We start from the raw sequence: 11,022 nt of genomic DNA, 5'->3' as shown, positions 1-11,022 counted from the left end.
TGGTGGACTCGCATGGCATGAGAAAACACAAAATATGAACGGATTTGGTGGACACGGCGGAATTATAGAAACTAAAAGAACTAGGAACAACAGGGACATGAGCACCACGTAGTAGCAGGGAACATCACCATGTATGAGCACCACGTAGTAGTAGGGAACATCACCACATAGTATAGGAGGAAGCAGCTAGCAGCAACACGTAGTCAGGCCAGTTGGCGACAGTACACGGAGCAGCATGCCTGCAGTAGCAAAACGCAACCAGCTGCTAGCAGTAGTTGAAGGACGAGCCGCACGCGGGCCATCCCAATCTAGCTCGCAGCAAGACTCAGACCAGGAGTGGGGCGAGATCCAGCGAGGCAGCAGCCCGATCCAGCAAGGGCGTCGTCGAAGGTGGGCGACTAATACGCCTCCAACGTATCTATAATTTTTGATGGTTTCATGCTATTATCTTGTCAAACTTTGGATGTTTTGCATGCCTTTTATTTATTTTTTGGGACTAACTTATTAACTCAGTGCCAAGTGCCATTTCCTGTTTTTTCCATGTTTTTGACCCCTTTCAGAGGAGATTTTGAAACGGAGTCCAAACGGAAGAAAATCCCCGAAAAGATTTTTTCTGGAACGGAAGAAGATCGGGGAGCTTGGGAAAGGGAAGGGAGCCCCACAGGCCCCACAAGCCCCCACCCCGCGACCAGGGGGAGGCCGCGCCATCCAGGGTTGTGGGCCCCCTGAGCGTCCCCTGACCTAGGGGTTGCGCCTATATATTCCCCAAAAATCCCAAACAAATCAGGAGACCATCGAAAGTACTTTTCCGCCGCTGCAAGCTTCTGTCTCCGCAAGATCCCATCTGGCGCATGTTCTGGTGCCCTGCCAGAGGGGGGATTCGGACACGGAGGGCTTCTTCATCAACACCATGACCTCTCTGATGATGCGTGAGTAGTTCACCATAGACCTACGGGTCCATAGCTAGTAACTAGATGGCTTCTTCTCTCTCTTGGATCTTCAATACAAAGTTCTCCATGATCTTCATGGAGCTCTATCCGATGTAATCTTCTCTTGCGGTGTGTTTGTCGAGATCCGATGAATTATGGATTTATGATCATATTATCTATGAATCTTATTCGAGTTTCTTCTGATCTCTCTTATGCATGATTTCATATCCTTGTAATTCTCTTCGAGTTGGGGGTTTTGTCTGGCCAACTAGACCTATGATTCTTGCAATGGGAGAAGTGCTTGGTTTTGGGTTCATACCGTGCGGTGACCTCATCCAGTGACAGAAGGGGTAGCGAGGCATGCATCATGTTGTTGCCATCATGGGGTTTTCATCATTGGTTTGATATTATCCCTCTACATCATGTCATCTTGCTTAAAGCGTTAATCTGTTCGTCATGAACTCAATACACTGGATGCACACTGGATAGCCGTCGATGTGTGGAGTAATAGTAGTAGATGCAGAAAGTATCGGTCTACCTGTCTCAGACGTGATGCATATATGTATGATCATTGCCTTAGATATCGTCATGACTTTGCGCGGTTCTATCAATTTCTCGGCAGTAATTTGTTCACCCACCATAATACTTCCTATTTTGAGAGAAGCCTCTAGTGAACACTATGGCCCCCAGGGTCTACTCCACACCATATTTTCAGCCTTACACTTTTTACTTCGTTCCACTTTCCGCCTTCAGATCTCAGTTTGCAAACAATCTTGAAGGGATTGACGACCCCTTTGAAGGGTTGGGTGCAAGCTTGTTTGTGTTTGCGAAGGTACTCTGGACTTGACGAGACCCTCCTTCTAGATCGATACCTTGGTTCTCAAACTGAGGGAAATACTTACTGCTCCTGTGTTGCATCACCCTTTCCTCTTCAAGGGAAAAACCAACGCAAGCCCAGTCTCTGTCAACGTGTCAATTTCTAGCGTTGTTGTCTGTGGGATAGCAAAAGAATTTCTGGCGCCGTTTCCAGGGAGGAAGATCAAGTCAAGAACTCATCCAAGTAAGTGTCGCAAACTCGTCTCTTGCATTTACTTTGTTTGCCAGTTGCCTCTTGTTTTCCTCTCCCCCACTTCACCAATTTGCCTTTTTTCGTTCGCCCTTTTTCTCGTCTGCTCTTTGTTTGCTTGTGTGCTTGCTTGCCTCCTAAAACCCGAATGGCCCCACTAAGGGATTTTGATGCTCACTTGGCGAAGTTAGAAGAGATTGAAACTAGTGTTAAAGGCTCCATGTCTACACAGTTTGAATATAATAGTTACTTCCGCAGAGAGCTGAAGGAGCAAAATTCTTTTCTGGCTTTTATGAGTAGGGAAGTTGATGATATGGCCAAACAATTCCTTGCGCTAAATTCGCAGTTTGGTCGTCTTGAAAAGCTAGTGGGCCAGATTTCTGATAGGCAAGCTAATTTAGTCAATAAAATGGCTGCTAAACATGAAACTCGTGATGAGAATCACGAAGATCTTAAAGTGCTTGGTGTGACTCCCATTGAATCTTTGTTTTCTTGTGTCAAACCTTATGATTATGGGGCTGGATATGAATCCACTTTGGTTGAAAAGTGACCCAATGATTCCGATTCCATCTATCTTGATGCTAAAAGCATTAAAAGTGGAGTAGAAGACGTTAAAACTTTGAGTAGTAATGAAATTACTACCATGGATTTCAAGGAATTCAATTATGATAGTTTCTCCTTGATTGAATGCATTTCTTTGACGCAATCCATGTTGAACTCTCCACACGCTTATAGCCAAAACAAAGCCTTTACAGATCATATCGTCGAAGCTATGATAAAATCTCTTGAAGAGAAACTTGAATTGGAAGTTTCTATCCCTAGAAAGCTTCATGATGAGTGGGAACCTACCATCAAAATCAAAATCAAAAACTATGAGTGCAATGCTTTGTGTGATTTGGGTGCTAGTGTTTCTGCGAATCCAAAGTCTTTATGTGATGTTCTGGGTTTTAATGAGATTGAAGAGTGTTCTCTTAATTTGCATTTTGCTGATTCTACTGTCAAGAAACCCATGGGAAGGATCAATGATGTTCTTATTATTGCAAATAGGAACTATGTACCCGTGGATTTCATTGTTCTTGACATTGATTGCAATCCTACATGCCCTATTATTCTTGGTAGACCTTTCCTAAGGACTATCGGTGCTATCATCGATATGTTGGAAGGGAATATTAGATTTCAATTTCCTTTAAGGAAGGGCATGGAACACTTTCCTAGAAAGAAAATAACATTGCCTTATGAATCCATGATGAGGGCCACTTATGGTTTGAGCACCAAAGACGAGGATACGTGATTCTATCACTTTTATGCCTAACTAAGGGCGTTAAACAATAGCGCTTGTTGGGAGGCAACCCAATGAATTTATCTTTTTCTTTCTGTTTTATTGCGTCCACACTTTCGTAATTCTGTTGTGATTGTGTTTTTTGTGTTTCTTTTTGTGTTTGAGCCAAGCAAAGCCTTTATGACTAGTCTTAGTAATGGTTGTTCGATCCTGCTGGAAAAAGACAGAAACTTTTTGCTCACGAGATGCTTTTTCATTTTTATTCAGAAAGTATTTTGAGTTGATTCTTTTTGCTGCTGATTGATATGATGTTTGCCCAGGGCGTCGTAATTGTTCAGATTTTTTGAGGTACCAGAAGTATACGAAGTATACACATTGCTACAGACTGGTCTGTTTTTGACAGATTCTGTTTTTGTTGAGTTGGTTGCTTGTTTTGATGAAACTATGGTTAGTATCGGGGGGTACTAGCCATGGAAAAGTGAGAATACAGTAGCCCATCATCAATACATATGGAATTCAAGTTTTCTACAGTACCAAAAGAAGTGGTAGTTTGTTTTCTTGTACTTATGTTATCACAAGTTTCTGTTTAAGTTTTGTGTTGTGGAGTTTTCAAGTTTTGGGTGATGTTCTCATGGACAAAGACATAAGGAGTGGAAAGTGCTCAAGCTTGGGGATGCCCACGGCATCCCAAGCCAAATTCAAGGACATCAAAAAGCCTAAGCTTGGGGATGCCCCGGGAAGGCATCCCCTCTTTCGTCTTCAATCCATCGGTAACATTACTTGGAGCTATATTTTTATTCACCACATGATATGTGTTTTGCTTGGAGCGTCTTGTATCTTAGGAGTCTTTTCTTTTTGTTGTGTCACAATCATCCTTGCTGCACACCTTTTTGAGAGAGAGAGACATGCACTCATCGTGATTTTGCTAGAATGCTCATAGTGCTTCACTTATATCTTTTGAGCTAGATACTTTTGCTCTAGTGCTTCACTTATATCTTTTGAGCTAGATACTTTTGCTCTTGTGCTTCACTTATATCTTTCAGAGCACGGCGGTGCGTGATTTGGTAGTTGGCTTATGCTATGAAAGTAGTCCCAAATGTGCTAGGTACCCAAAGAGGATGAAAAAACCTCCATCTTCATGTGCATTGAGTAGAAAGAGAAGTTTCAATTCCTCTCAATTAGTTTTGAGACGTGGATTCGGTAATATTAAGAGTTATGTTAGTAGGGTGTTGTGAATCTAGAAATACTTGTGTTGGAGTTAGTGAATCCCATAGCATGCACGTATGGTGAACCGCTATGTTAGGAAGTCGGAGCATAATTGATCTATTGATTGTCATCCTTTGTGTTGACGTCGGGATCGCGCGATGGTTTACACCTACCAACCCTTCCCCTCGGAGTATGCGTTTAGCACTTTGTTTCGATTACTAATAACACTTTCGCAATAAGTATGTGAGTTCTTCATGACTAATATGAGTCCATGGTATAGATGCACTTTCACCTTCCACCATTGCTAGCCTCTCTAGTGCCGCGCAATTCTCGCCGGTGCACAAACCCACCAAATTCCTTCCTCAAAACCGCCACCATATCTACCTACTATGGCATTTTCATAGCCATTCTGAGATATATTGCCATGCAACTCCCACCGTTCCGTCTCATGACTTGTGCCGTCACTCTCATATTGCCATTGCATGATCGTAAGATAGCTAGCGAGATGTTTCAACGTCATACGCCATGCAAGATCGTTGCACATCCCGGTACACTGCCGGAGGCATTTCCTATGGAGTCATCATCATTGTGATCTTTGAGCTATGAGTAAATAAAAGTGTGATGATCATCATTATTAGAGCATTGTCCCATGTGAGGAAATAAAAAAAAGAGGCCAAAGATCCCAAAAAAAAGGGAGAAAAGAAAAGAGAAAAAAAGAGAGGCCTAAGAGCCCAAATGAAAAAAGGGAGATAAAAAGAGAGAAGGGACAATGCTACTATCTTTTTCCACACTTGTGCTTCATGTTAGCACCATGTTCTTCATGATTGAGAGCTTCTTGCTTTGTCACTACCATATGCTAGTGGGAATCTTCATTTTATAACTTGGCTTGTATATTCCAATGATGGGCTTCCTCAAAATTTCCCTAGGTCTTCGTGGGCAAGCAAGTTGGATGCACACCCACTAGTTTTCCTTTTGAGCTTTCACATACTTATAGCTCTAGTGCATCCTTTGTATGGCAATCCCTACTCATTCACATTGATATCTATTAATGGGCATCTCCATAGCCTATTGATACGCCGAGTCAGTGTGACCATCTCCTCTTTTTTGTCTCACAACCACCACCACACTCTATTCCACCTATAGTGCTATATCCATCGCTCGCGCTCATGTATTGCGTGATAGTTATAAAAAGTTTGAGAAAGTAAGAGTGCAAAAACAATTACTTGGCCAATTCTAGGGTTGTGCATGATTTACATTAGTTGTGTGAGGATGATGGAGCATAGCCAGACTATATGATTTTGTAGGGATAACTTTCTTTGGCCTTGTTATTTTGAAAGTTCATGATTACTTTGCTAGTTTGCTTGAAGTATTATTGTTTTCATGTCAATAGCAAACTATTGCTTTGAATCTTACGGATCTGACCATTCATGTCACATGAAAGAAGTTGCAAAGGACAACTATGCTAGGTAGCATTCCACATCAAAAATTTCATTCTTTATCACTTCCCTACTCGAGGACGAGCAGGAGTTAAGCTGGGGATGCTTGATACGTCTCCAACGTGTCTATAATTTTTGATGGTTTCATGCTATTATCTTGTCAAACTTTGGATGTTTTGCATTCCTTTTATTTATTTTTTGGGACTAACTTATTAACTCAGCGCCAAGTGCCAGTTCCTGTTTTTTCCATGTTTTTGACCCCTTTAAGAGGAGATTTTGAAACAGAGTCCAAACGGAAGAAAATCCCCGAAAATATTTTTTTCTGGAACGGAAGAATATTGGGGAGCTTGGGAGCCAAGGCAGGGGAGCCCCAGGGGCCCCACAAGCCCCCACCCCGCGGCCAGGGGGGTGGTCGTGCCATCCAGGCTTGTGGGCCCCCTGAGCGTCCCCTGACCTAGGGGTTGCGCCTATATATGCCCTAAAAATCCCAAAAAATCTGGAGATCATCGAAAGTACTTTTCCGCCGCCGCAAGCTTCTGTCTCCGCAAGATCCCATCTGGGGCACGTTCTGGTGCCCTGCCGGAGGGGGGATTCGGACACGGAGGGCTTCTTCATCAACACCATGACCTCTCCGATGATGCGTGAGTAGTTCACCGTAGACCTACGGGTCCATAGCTAGTAACTAGATGGCTTCTTCTCTCTCTTGTATCTTCAATACAAAGTTCTCCATGATCTTCATGGAGATCTATCCGATGTAATCTTCTTTTGTGGTGTGTTTGTCGAGATCCGATGAATTTTGGATTTATGATCAGATTATTTATGAATCTTATTTGAGTTTCTTCTAATCTCTCTTATGCATGATTTCATGTCCTTGTAATTCTCTTCGAGTTGTGGGTTTTGTTTGGCCAACTAGATTTATGATTCTTGCAATGGGAGAAGTGCTTGGTTTTGGGTTCATACCGTGCGGTGACCTCACCCAGTGACAGAAAGGGTAGCGAGGCACGCATCGTGTTGTTGCCATCAAGGGTAAAAAGATGAGGTTTTCATCATTGGTTTGAGATTATCCCTCTACATCATGTCATCTTTCTTAAAGCGTTACTCTATTCGTCATGACCTCAATACACTAGATGCATGCTGGATAGCGGTCGATGTGTAGAGTAATAGTAGTAGATGCAGAAAGTATCGGTCTACTTGTCTCGAACGTGATGCCTATATGTATGATCATTGCCTTAGATATCGTCATGACTTTGTGCGGTTCTATCAATTGCTCGGCAGTAATTTGTTCACCCACCGTAATACTTGCTATTTGGAGAGAAGCCTCTAGTGAACACTATGGCCCCCAGGGTCTACTCCACACCATATTTTCAGCCTTACACTTTTTACTTCGTTGCACTTTCCGCCTTCAGATCTCACTTTGCAAACAATCTTGAACGGATTGACAACCCCTTTGAAGCGTTGGGTGCAAGCTTGTTTGTGTTTGCGCAGGTACTCTGGACTTGAAGAGACCCTCCTTCTGGATCGATACCTTGGTTCTCAAAGTGAGGGAAATACTTACTGCTCCTGTGCTACATCACCCTTTCCTCTTCAAGGAAAAAACCAACGCAAGCCCAGCCTCTGTCAACGTGTCAATTTCTGGCGCTGTTGTCTGTGGGATAGCAGCGATTGGCGGCGGGATCCGGTCTGGGATGACTGGTGGCAGGAGTGGACTGAAATTAGGCGAGGGCGGAATACTGGCGGCGGGATCCGGCCTGGGACGAGGAGCACCGAGGCGGAGGCGCGCGGCGTCCTCCTCCGAGGCCGGGGCGAAGGCGACCGTCGGGGACGGCACGGCGTTGTCCGGCCCGTCGAACGGGAGGAACCCGACCGAGGGGACGAAGATCCCCGACATCCGGCGAGGGGCGGCCGCGTGCGCCATGGCGAAGAGAGGGGACGCGAGCCGGCGCTCTCAGACGGGAGGATATCGAGCGGGGAGGCCCGGTTGGAGATCGATCGGGAAGGGCAGCGCGAGACGGCCAGAGGATGATGGCGGCATCGCGAAATTGGATCTGCACGAGTTGCGTGTGCGAAAAAATAACCTAAGGCTCTAATACCATGTTAGGAAAGCAACTTATCTGTATTGATGGCCCAAGGGGCATATATATATTACACATGACTTGAGGTGCAAGGAAAGTAAACATAGACTAATAAGGACTCCTAGACTAATACTAATAGACTAATAAGGACTCCTAGACTAATACTAATACTTCCTAACAATTACCACATAGATATTTGAATTTTATATTTATTTAATTTATGAGGCATACAAACATACTTACTTAACCAAATATGATTTTTCAAATTACTTTTGTATACTATTTTATGCACTCATAATTCAAATCGGAATGTATCCGTTAAATGACTAGGAACTTAATGACTCAAATATAGCAAATGAGCTTCGAAAAGTGCCAAATTTTATTATGGAGGATTCTATGGTCTATATTAAGTGTAGAAAAAATCAAGGTGAACTCACAAAGGAAAATATAAGTTTGCCACCAACTTGTTGCATTCACTCTCAAAACCATGATAGTTCCTTGGAGGTTGTCTCATTTCTAAAGGATGTATATAAAAAAAAGTGAAACCTTCTCAAATTTTTATCACATCATAGTGAGGTCATATCATGACACTATGCCAAGTTTCATATTTTTTCAGATTTCATTTACAATTTTTATAATTTAAATACCAATAAACACCATGTTCTTGGTTAATTAGTGGCACATATGTCTTCTAAATTTATATTCATTTCTTGTATGAGACATACAAATATACTCAATACCCGAATATTGTTAACAAATCATTTTTTGTACTGATTCATGCACTCATAGTTCAGATTTTAATAACATACATTAATTGACAGAAAATGCAGTTAGTGACTCAAATATAGCAAATGAGCTCTGAAAAGCGCCAGGAAAATGTGAGATTGCCGTCAACCATATCGCGAAAAGCATTATTCTTTTGAAAAATATTAATTTCATGCATCACACACGGTTCCATTTATGAAAGGAATAAATACTAATGTATGCAAAAGACGTGTGCAAGGCATCACACATGTTTGCATTTCTAACATGGTGTGCAATGATATGCTACATCACACAAACACTTTTTGCAAAAATTGTGTGCATGGAATTACACATAATTGCATTATCATAACTATGTGTAATGATAGAATACATCACACACACCATATGTAAGAACTGTGTGCAAAGCATCACACACGTTTACATTTTTTCAAACCGTGCGCAATAATAGGCAACATCACACACACAATTTTTGCAAAAATTATTTGCACGACATCACACACAATTAATATTTTTGAAATGAGTGTGATGTTACGACATCACAGAAACTTTTTTCGTGATTTTACATCGCACACGCTATGATGTACATCTCAAACAATTTCATCAAGGGGTCTCTAATACATGTGTTCTCGTTGGACCATCCTCCAGTAGTGTATACACCATCTATTACCTTTCGGAGAGTGGTGTCTCCTAGATTGGTTAGGTGTCGCTTGGGAACCTTCAAATCCTGTGGAGTTGAACCAAGAAGTTTGTAAGGGGAAGGAGATCGCCTACTTCATGAAGATCTACCCTGAGTGAGACTAGTCCTTTGTGGACGTAGGCCATGGTGGAATAGGCAAGGTTGATTTTTCATGGACCCTTCTTGGGTGGAGCCCTCCATGGACTAGCGCAACTGTTACCCTCCATGGGTTGAAGTCTCCATCAACGTGGACGTATGATAGCATCACCTATCAGAACCACACCAAACATCTTTGTGTCTTCATTGTGTTTGATCTTCCTAACCCTCCTTTACTTACACTTGCAATGTCATTAATTTTCACTGAAAAACTCATAGACTTGCACGTGTAGGGTGTGCTAGACTTGCTAAAATCTCTAAAACTTGCCAACAGATAAAATTGGATTACAGTTAAGTTATAATTTGGTCAAGTACTCTAATCTCCCCCCCCCCTCCATTGGCATGTCCCTCTAGACATACTTTACATCCTACAAGTGTTATGAGAGCTTTGATCTCCATTGCATTGGTTTCACAACTTAGGAGAGTGTGGCGTTTAGTGAGGCAAATTATCACCATATATGTCCATATTCCAATGGTACAAACTTTGCTAGTTGGAAGCATAAGATGAAAATGCATATTATTGGTCATAACTTTGCTGCTTGGGCTGTTATTCATGTTGACATTCTATTCAACTTCCTATGGCCCACATAATTCAACAAGATAAGTTGTCTTGAGAATGCTAAGAAAATTGGGGATACAAAGTCAACAAGATAAGTTAATATGCACGAAGGAACTGAATCCATTAGGGAATCTAAGTTGGATGTGCTACAAAGTCAACTTGACAAGTTCAAGATGAAGGATGGTGAAGGAGTCACCAGTGAGATTACGGGCTTAGGAAGTCAAGAGATGACCAACAAATTTATCATCAAGAAGATCCTTAGATCCTTGGATGGAAAGTATGATACCATGTGCAAATTGATCCAACTGATGCCAAACTAAAAAGATCTCAAGCCCATGGAAGTCATTGATAGGATTATTGCTCATGAGATGCACTCAAGGATAAAGTAGATCTTCACACCAAGTCAAGCGATGCTTACAAGGCCACAAGTGACACTCTCATAACTTTAAGTGACAACCTTGTTAACATGAAGAGATAAGCCTCATGGTCAAGAATTTAACAAGTTCTACAAGAATATAGGCAAGGAAAGAAGCTCCAACTCAAGATATGATGATAATCGTTCTTCAAGTCATGACCAAAATTGTTTCAATTGTGGAAGATCCAGGTACTTATGAAATGAGTGCATGTCTCCTTTTAAAGGAGAGATGAGTTACCAAGTAGAAGGAATACAAGAGATGAGTCACCTCGAAGAGAGAGAAGGAGTAGAGAAGATCGATATGAATGAATATGTTCCCGAAGAAGCAATAATTCTAAGAGATAGGACAAGTACACCAAGATCTACACAAGAAGAAGATATCAAGCTCATGTAGGTGAATGGGTTTCCGGCTCCGATTCCGGCAACCAATCCGAGAGAACTTATCACGCCAACTCCGACTATA

The sequence above is a fragment of the Hordeum vulgare genome, chromosome 7H (genome assembly GCF_904849725.1).
Source record: "Hordeum vulgare subsp. vulgare chromosome 7H, MorexV3_pseudomolecules_assembly, whole genome shotgun sequence".
Classification (NCBI taxonomy): domain Eukaryota; kingdom Viridiplantae; phylum Streptophyta; class Magnoliopsida; order Poales; family Poaceae; genus Hordeum; species Hordeum vulgare.
The sequence above is the reverse complement of the archived record's forward strand: the minus strand, read 5'-3'. Positions refer to the sequence as shown.